Genomic DNA, 9,827 nt, shown 5'->3' with positions numbered 1-9,827 from the left:
TTAATAATTATGTATAACTAGACCAGCTCATGACAAAACCAAATAATAATTTAAAAAAACATTTTTCACCCTCCGGCTGACAGGGAACATAACTGTGTAATTAAACATATCTAGGGCCGTGCAGTTTAGCAAAGTCTTCTCCTGTACCCAACAATGAACCTTGCTGGGAGAATGATTGTGTCCTCGGAATGCCCTAAGATCATACGGGAGTGTGGAAAATGTCCAGGATAGGATGGATACAACCTCCAGAAACACAGATTCCCTAAAACAGGACACTCAGAGCCACAGACACCTTCAGGAAAGAATACGAATTTAGGTATCAGACTTACCAAATTAATAATGGAAATGGTGAACAAAAAATGTAATGATGCAATGGCAAACTGGCAAACCAGTAACAATGTTCTCCAAAGCATATTGTCTATCAGGAACAACTTAAATAAAGAGAAGAAAAGCATATATCATATATTATATAATCACCCTGAGAAAACAGGAAATTCAGAACCAAGGACACCTCAATCAGACACTGACTGTGTATTATACACCCACCATGGGAGAAACAGGACACTCAGAGCCATGGACACCTCAATGAGACACTGACTGTGTATTATACACCCACCATGGGGGAAACAGGACACTCTGAGCCATGGACACCTCAATCAGGCACTGACTGTGTATTATACACCCACCATGGGGGAAACAGGACACTCAGAGCCATGGACACCTCAATGAGACACTGACTGTGTATTATACACCCACCATGGGGGTAACAGGACACTCAGAGCCATGGACACCTCAATCAGGCACTGACTGTGTATTATACACCCACCATGGGAGAAACAGGACACTCAGAGCCATGGACACCTCAATCAGGCACTGACTGTGTATTATACACCCACCATGGGAGAAACAGGACACTCAGAGCCATGGACACCTCAATCAGGCACTGACTGTGTATTATACACACACCATGGGGGAAACAGGACACTCAGAGCCATGGACACCTCAATCAGGCACTGACTGTGTATTATACACCCACCATGGGAGAAACAGGACACTCAGAGCCATGGACACCTCAATCAGGCACTGACTGTGTATTATACACCCACCATGGGAGAAACAGGACACTCAGAGCCATGGACACCTCAATCAGGCACTGACTGTGTATTATACACCCACCATGGGGGGAAACAGGACACTCAGAGCCATGGACACCTCAGTCAGGCACTGACTGTGTATTATACACCCACCATGGGAGAAACAGGACACTCAGAGCCATGGACACCTCAGTCAGGCACTGACTGTGTATTATACACCCACCATGGGAGAAACAGGACACTCAGAGCCATGGACACCTCAATCAGGCACTGACTGTGTATTATACACCCACCATGGGGGAAACAGGACACTCAGAGCCATGGACACCTCAATCAGACACTGACTGTGTATTATACACCCATCATGGGAGAAACAGGACACTCAGAGCCATGGACACCTCAATCAGGCACTGACTGTGTATTATACACCCACCATGGGGAAACAGGACACTCAGAGCCATGGACACCTCAATCAGGCACTGACTGTGTATTATACTCCTGCCATGGGGGAAACAGGACACTCAGAGCCATGGACACCTCAATCAGGCACTGACTGTGTATTATACACCCACCATGGGGGAAACAGGATACTCAGAGCCATGGACACCTCAATCAGACACTGACTGTGTATTATACACCCACCATGGGAGAAACAGGACACTCAGAGCCATGGACACCTCAATCAGACACTGACTGTGTATTATACACCCACCATGGGAGAAACAGGACACTCAGAGCCATGGACACCTCAATCAGGCACTGACTGTGTATTATACACCCACCATGGGAGAAACAGGACACTCAGAGCCATGGACACCTCAATCAGGCACTGACTGTGTATTATACACCCACCATGGGAGAAACAGGACACTCAGAGCCATGGATACCTCAATCAGGCACTGACTGTGTATTATACATCCACCATGGGGAAACAGGACACTCAGAGTCATGGACACCTCAATCAGGCACGGACTGTATATTATACACCCACCATGGGGAAACAGGACACTCAGAGCCATGGACACCTCAATCAGGCACTGACTGTGTATTATACACCCACCATGGGGAAACAGGACACTCAGAGCCATGGACACCTCAATCAGGCACTGACTGTGTATTATACACCCACCATGGGGGAAACAGGACACTCAGAGCCATGGACACCTCAATGAGACACTGACTGTGTATTATACACCCACCATGGGAGAAACAGGACACTCAGAACCATGGACACCTCAATCAGGCAATGACTGTGTATTATACACCCACCATGGGGGAAACAGGACACTCAGAGCCATGGACACCTCAATCAGGCACTGACTGTGTATTATACACCCACCATGGGGGAAACAGGACACTCAGAGCCATGGACACCTCACTGAGACACTGACTGTGTATTATACACCCACCATGGGGGTAACAGGACACTCAGAGCCATGGACACCTCAATCAGGCACTGACTGTGTATTATACACCCACCATGGGAGAAACAGGACACTCAGAGCCATGGACACCTCAATCAGGCACTGACTGTGTATTATACACCCACCATGGGGAAACAGGACACTCTGAGCCATGGACACCTCAATCAGGCACTGACTGTGTATTATACACCCACCATGGGGGAAACAGGACACTCAGAGCCATGGACACCTCAATCAGGCACTGACTGTGTATTATACACCCACCATGGGGGAAACAGGACACTCTGAGCCATGGACACCTCAATCAGGCACTGACTGTGTATTATACACCCACCATGGGGGAAACAGGACACTCAGAGCCATGGACACCTCAATGAGACACTGACTGTGTATTATACACCCACCATGGGGGTAACAGGACACTCAGAGCCATGGACACCTCAATCAGGCACTGACTGTGTATTATACACCCACCATGGGAGAAACAGGACACTCAGAGCCATGGACACCTCAATCAGGCACTGACTGTGTATTATACACCCACCATGGGGGAAACAGGACACTCAGAGCCATGGACACCTCAATCAGGCACTGACTGTGTATTATACACCCACCATGGGAGAAACAGGACACTCAGAGCCATGGACACCTCAATCAGGCACTGACTGTGTATTATACACCCACCATGGGAGAAAACAGGACACTCAGAGCCATGGACACCTCAATCAGGCACTGACTGTGTATTATACACCCACCATGGGGGAATCAGGACACTCAGAGCCATGGACACCTCAATCAGGCACTGACTGTGTATTATACACCCACCATGGGGGAAACAGGACACTCTGAGCCATGGACACCTCAATCAGGCACTGACTGTGTATTATACACCCACCATGGGGGAAACAGGACACTCAGAGCCATGGACACCTCAATGAGACACTGACTGTGTATTATACACCCACCATGGGAGAAACAGGACACTCAGAGCCATGGACACCTCAATGAGACACTGACTGTGTATTATACACCCACCATGGGAGAAACAGGACACTCAGAGCCATGGACACCTCAATCAGGCACTGACTGTGTATTATACACCCACCATGGGAGAAACAGGACACTCAGAGCCATGGACAGCTCAATCAGGCACTGACTGTGTATTATACACCCACCATGGGGAGAAACAGGACACTCAGAGCCATGGACACCTCAATCAGGCACTGACTGTGTATTATACACCCACCATGGGAGAAACAGGACACTCAGAGCCATGGACACCTCAATCAGGCACTGACTGTGTATTATACACCCACCATGGGAGAAACAGGACACTCAGAGCCATGGACACCTCAATCAGGCACTGACTGTGTATTATACATCCCACCATGGGAGAAACAGGACACTCAGAGCCATGGACACCTCAATCAGGCACTGACTGTGTATTATACATCCACCATGGGAGAAACAGGACACTCAGAGCCATGGACACCTCAATCAGGCACTGACTGTGTATTATACACCCACCATGGGAGAAACAGGACACTCAGAGCCATGGACACCTCAATCAGGCACTGACTGTGTATTATACATCCACCATGGGAGAAACAGGACACTCAGAGCCATGGACACCTCAATCAGACACCGACTGTGTATTATACACACACCATGGGAGAAACAGGACACTCAGAGCATGGTCAGCTCAATCAAGATAGCACGTTACTCTCAGAATGAGTCTGAGTATTTACTGAAATGAGCATGAACAGAATATTGACTGTTGGTATGGTGAGCTTGGTAGGAGAGAGCTGTGCAGAGGTGAGCATTTTCGGGGTATATTTAATACCTACAAGGTTAAAAAACAGACAGAGGTGTTGCAACCGTCCCTTTCCCATGGCTTCACTCTGCCTACCTTTCTTTCTTTGCACCTCCTCTCACTCTGGATGGACACTTGGCTGCCGCGGCATCTGCCTGCCGTCGTCTCCGGCGTCTCTGGACCTTAGGGCGCGCACGCCGCGCGACTCTCATTCTTATTTCCTACTTGGCGCGATCCTCAGGGGCGTCCCCTTGTGATGACTTCACGCTGCCCGGATAAATTTTCCAATGGACTCTTATCGCTAACAGGGTACCTGCTCCTCGGGGGCCTCACTTGCTTTTCAGGTCGCTATCAGGAAACCGGTACTCGCTCCTCGAGGGCCCATGTTCCCTGACTCGCTGCCTGCTTCTACCTTCTCTTCTGCCTGGAAGGATTCGCTACCTTCAACACCAGTGAGTGCTACCATCTTCACCTCAGAGCTGTTCCCTGGAACCAGGTACTCGCTCCTCGAGGGCCTGCTCTCCCTATCCTGGGGCTTTGTGCATATTACACTGTACTCATTATTCTCAGATTTTTTTCACTTCAGCCCTGCTCCCGGAGGAGTCGCTGTCCCAGTGCCTGAGGGATACGAGCCCAGCCGGGCTACGTCTGCTGCTCACCACTGCCCCCTCTGGTGGCTTCACCACATTGTCTGATAAAAGATCAATCTCTGTCAGGCCCATACAGAACAGGGCGCTCCGGCAGAGGGCACTGTTAACCCACATTTGGCCGCACATTTTCGACGCGCTAGCTTTACCCCTTATTCAGTGAGGGGTAATAGCGCATCGAAAACCCGCATCCATCCCCTCCCCCCCCCCCCGAAACTAATAGCACCCGCAACATGCAAATACATATTGATGGCCCTATTAGTTATTCCCACACGATTCAGAAAGTAAAATGTGCAGCCAAGCCGCACATTTTACTTTCAGAAATTAGCAACGATCCAAAGGTCGGCGCTAGTTTCTCCGGGCACTGGGAAAGTGCACAGAAAAGCAGTAAAAACTGCTTTTCTGTGCACCCTCCGACTTAATACCAGGGCAATATTAAGTCGGAGGTCCCAAAATTTAAAAAAAAGTAAAAAAGAAAAAGAAAAAAAATTTTTTAAATGGACCCGCGGCTCACGGGTTGAAACCCGGACGCTCAGTTTTGCCGGCGTCCGGTTTCCGAGCCCGTGGCTGTCAGCGGGTTTGAGAACCGACGCCGGCAAAATTGAGCGTCGGCTGTCAAACCCGCTGACACCGCCGCTCCTGTCAAAAAAGAGGCGCTAGGGACGCGCTAGTGTCCCTAGCGCCTCCTTTTACTGCGGGCCCTCGTTTAAATACTGAATCGTGCGCACAGGAGAGCGGGCGCTGAATTATCTTGTGTGTTTGTGTGTCCTAAGCTGAGCCTGACCTGTGGCCCCTCACAGGACTCCCCCCCCCCGTGGGCATGGTCAGCTGCCACAGTGTCCAAGGGTCCACCCAATCCTCAGTAATTGTAACAAGAGGTAGTGGGAGAGACAGAAATCCTCTCGTGCACGCCTCGGCAGTTCAGGTCCATTGTAGGTGCAGTGAATGAATGGACCCCAGGCCGTTTTATCGCTCAGAGGCTGCTGGAAACTCCTTCTCTAGCAGAAGTGAAGTCCCAGTCTCGGCGGGGAGAGTTTGCTGCTCAGGTGAAACATACGCAGTGCTTACAGCTCACAGACTTTCTACTAATTGTCAGAAGAGCCCGGCAGGGGCTGAGTTGGAAGGACGTGGAGTCCATGTATCTTGTCTCCTCTGCACCTGTCCTTGTGTGTCGGCAGCCGAGAGAGGTGAAATAGTGCCCACCCTTGTGAGCAGGGCACGTGTGCCACCCCCTGACACAGCTCCTCGCAGAGCACTGGAAGCCCAAGTGCATCTCATTAAAAATTATGCAGAAGAAGGGATACGGGCAGAGCGGGGTCCTCACCCCGGAAAACGTTCCGAGAGAGCCGAGGCTGCTGGATGGGAGCTTCCCAGGCCGTGCGGGTCCTGCCCTCGTGCCTCTGCTGGACCCTTCTTCAGGTGGCAGGCGACCCCCAGCTGCTGTATGAAATTATTTGGGTTCGGTGGGGCAGAGGCCCCAAGGGTGGAGAGAACTCAGCTGGGGCCACCATGTGACTCCTGTCCAGTGCGGCAGCCGAGTCAGTCATGAACTCACCCCTTCACATGCCAGGATTTACAGTGACAGCGTCTCTAAGTGTCGAGCATCATATTACATTGAAATCGTCGGCTCAGTGTGCTGCAGCAGTCAAAAAAGCAAACAATGTTAGGAATTATTAGGAAGGGAATGGTTAATAAAACGGAAAATGTCATAATGCCTCTGTATCGCTCCATGGTGAGACCGCACCTTGAATACTGTGTACAATTCTGGTCGCTGCATCTAAAAAAAGATATAACTGTGATGGAGAAGGTACAGAGAAGGGCTACCAAAATGATAAAGGGAATGGAACAGCTCCCCTATGAGGAAAGGCTGAAGAGGTTAGGACTTTTCAGCTTGGAGAAGAGACGGCTGAGGGGGGATATGATAGAGGTGTTTAAAATCATGAGAGGTCTAGAACGGGTAGATGTGAATCGGTTATTTACACTTTCGAATAATAGAAGGACTAGGGAGCACTCCATGAAGTTAGCAAGTAGCACATTTAAGACTAATTGGAGAAAATTCCTTTTCACTAAATGCACAATAAAGCTCTGGAATTTGTTGCCAGAGGATGTGGTTAGTGCAGTTAGTGTAGCTGGATTCAAAAAAGGATTGGATAAGTTCTTGGAGGAGAAGTCCATTAACGGCTATTAATCAAGTTTACTTAGGGAATAGCCACTGCTATTAATTGCATCAGTAGCATGGGATCTTCTTAGTGTTTGGGTAATTGCCAGGTTCTTGTGGCCTGGTTTGGCCTCTGTTGGAAACAGGATGCTGGGCTTGATGGACCCTTGGTCTGACCCAGCATGGCATGTTCTTATGTTCTTATGCGGTTCCTGGTTTCACTGCCCATTGATGCAGAGAAATCCAGTGCTTAGTTCCCCAAGAAAAAGGAAGTCCCAGAATGCACAGGGGTAAATCCTGGACTGGATTAGTTTGTCCTGAAGTCTACTGATAACGTTTCAGCGGGGGTACAACCCCCATCATGTTTGTATGAGGAGGCAGTAAATCACTCAGAAGCCTTTCCTCCTCCTCTGTCACCGTAACAGAGGAGATGCCGGCAGATAAACCCCAGCTGCCCATGCAGGATGCCCACCCAGTCTATACCTTCCTCACTGGTCCTCTACCCCTCTGGCGCCAGCCTCTGCCATATCTTTCAGTCTCTTCCTACCACTGGTCCCCATCCCCATCCTGCTTCCCCATCAATTCTTCCAGGAGCAACGCTAAATCCAATCCCTGCTCTCCTGAGCTTCCATGTGCCCCCTGGGAGCAGCTCGCATCCGATTGGCTTGTTCAGTATGTGACATCACAGCCAGCAGGGGCCACTCACAGGCAGTCAGTGTGTGATGTAATCAGCGGCTCTCCTGGCAAGATGGCCGACCCCAGAGGCTCATGGGGGAGCTGCTTCCAGTCTTGGGGGTTATTCCAGCTTCTCTCTGAAAGTGACCCCAGCAGGGAAAGTCCACTAAAGCTTGCAACCCTCCCCAGCCCTGCTGTCCAGTGGCACGGAACAGCCTCGCCCGCCCAAGTGATGGAGCCTCCTCTGCAAGGAAGGGAGAATGAGATGACTGGAAGGGTCTTGGGGCTTTTATCTGCCGGTACAGCCTGGGTTTCTAGGTTTTAAGCCCTTTCACTTCTGCTGTGGTTCCCATCACAAATGAAAGATTAAATGAGCAGATCACCTTAACGAGGTGCAATGTGGGTGCTCTCCACACTGTGCAGTGCGTAGCCAACGTGTTTGCCTCCCGTTTCCGAGCTGGAGCGCCCACAGACAAACACAGGCACAAGGTCTTCTCCACACCCAGGACTGGTCGCTTTTATTACACACAACAGACACTGCGACAACACATCATCTGCATAGGGAGCCGGAGGAGGGGAGGGGACGGGGGTCTCACGGCACGGCACACACAGATGCAAGGCCCCCCATCATCTTCCGGAGGAGGGGAGGGGACGGGGGTCTCACGGCACGGCACACACAGATGCAAGGGGCCCCCCATCATCGTCCGGAGGAGGGGAGGGAGACCGGGGGGACGGGGGGTTCTCACGGCACGGCACACACGAATGCAAGCCCCCCCCTCATCTATCTCCGGAGGAAGGGGAGGGGACGGGGTCTCAACGGCAACGGCAACACACAGATGCAAGCCCAAGCCCCCCATCATCTTCAAGGAGGAGGGGAGGAGACGGGGTCTCACGGCACGGCACACAACAGATGGCAAGCCCATCTTCCGGAGGAGGGGAGGGAGACGGGGGTCTCACGGCACGGCACACACAGATGCAAGCCCCCCCCATCATCTTCCGGAGGAGGGGAGGGGACGGGGGTCTCACGGCACGGCACACACAGATGCAAGCCCCCCCATCATCTTCCGGAGGAGGGGAGGGGACGGGGGTCTCACGGCACGGCACACACAGATGCAAGCCCCCCCCATCATCTTCCGGAGGAGGGGAGGGGACGGGGGTCTCACGGCACGGCACACACAGATGCAAGGCCCCCCCAATCTTCCGTGACATTCATTGCACATTTCCACAGATGGGACCCCTCCTGGAAGGGGAGAAAGGCTGCTGGGGGTTAGGAGGGCATGGACTGGACACAACCCTGTCCATTTCTGCAGACCCCTCAGGGGTTTTACCCTCCTGCATCAGACACACATTCCCTTAGAAACTCTCTCCATACTGCATAATTATGAATATTTATCTCAAGCCTCGGGATGCTGATTCTGGGGGTGGGAGTCGGGGTCATGCCCAAGGACCCGGGGAGGGGTAACCAGGACCTGGCCCTTCTGATATCGTGGAGAGGGGATCTATCACCTTGGTGGAGGTCTCAGCGCTCCCAAAAGCAGAAGGTGGGAAGAGAGGAGGAGCACAGCGCAAGCAGCAACCTGTGAGCAGTTTGTCACTTTCCCAGCTGTGGCTTCTTGGCCCGTTTCACCGGAACCTGCGACCTCCTTCCTGCCCCCAGTGCATGCAGGGACGCTCGTGGGGGACATTGATGATCAAAATCGGAAGCCCAGCTCTCTGCGAGTGATGGGAGCAAGGCCGGGCTGAGGAGACGAGGCTGCACTTAGAGAGTTTCCCTGATGCTCAGTGACCGCCCTGCCCTCCGAAACAAGCTCAGTGGCCCTGCTCAGGCTCTCAGCAGACCATTTTTTTTAAAAGCCCTGCAAGTATCTTTGGTTTTATTCTCAGAATCCTGCTTAGTGGTAAATAAAGACCCTTAGGATGCTGCCCTCATCCCCAGCAGGAGGCCCTGGGCAGAGGGGTCAGCAGACCAAAAGTGCCTTGGACTTAGCAAGGAGTGCAGAAGGGAACGTGGAGAAA

This window comes from Rhinatrema bivittatum, chromosome 16, assembly GCF_901001135.1.
Source record: "Rhinatrema bivittatum chromosome 16, aRhiBiv1.1, whole genome shotgun sequence".
Taxonomy (NCBI): domain Eukaryota; kingdom Metazoa; phylum Chordata; class Amphibia; order Gymnophiona; family Rhinatrematidae; genus Rhinatrema; species Rhinatrema bivittatum.
The sequence above is the reverse complement of the archived record's forward strand: the minus strand, read 5'-3'. Positions refer to the sequence as shown.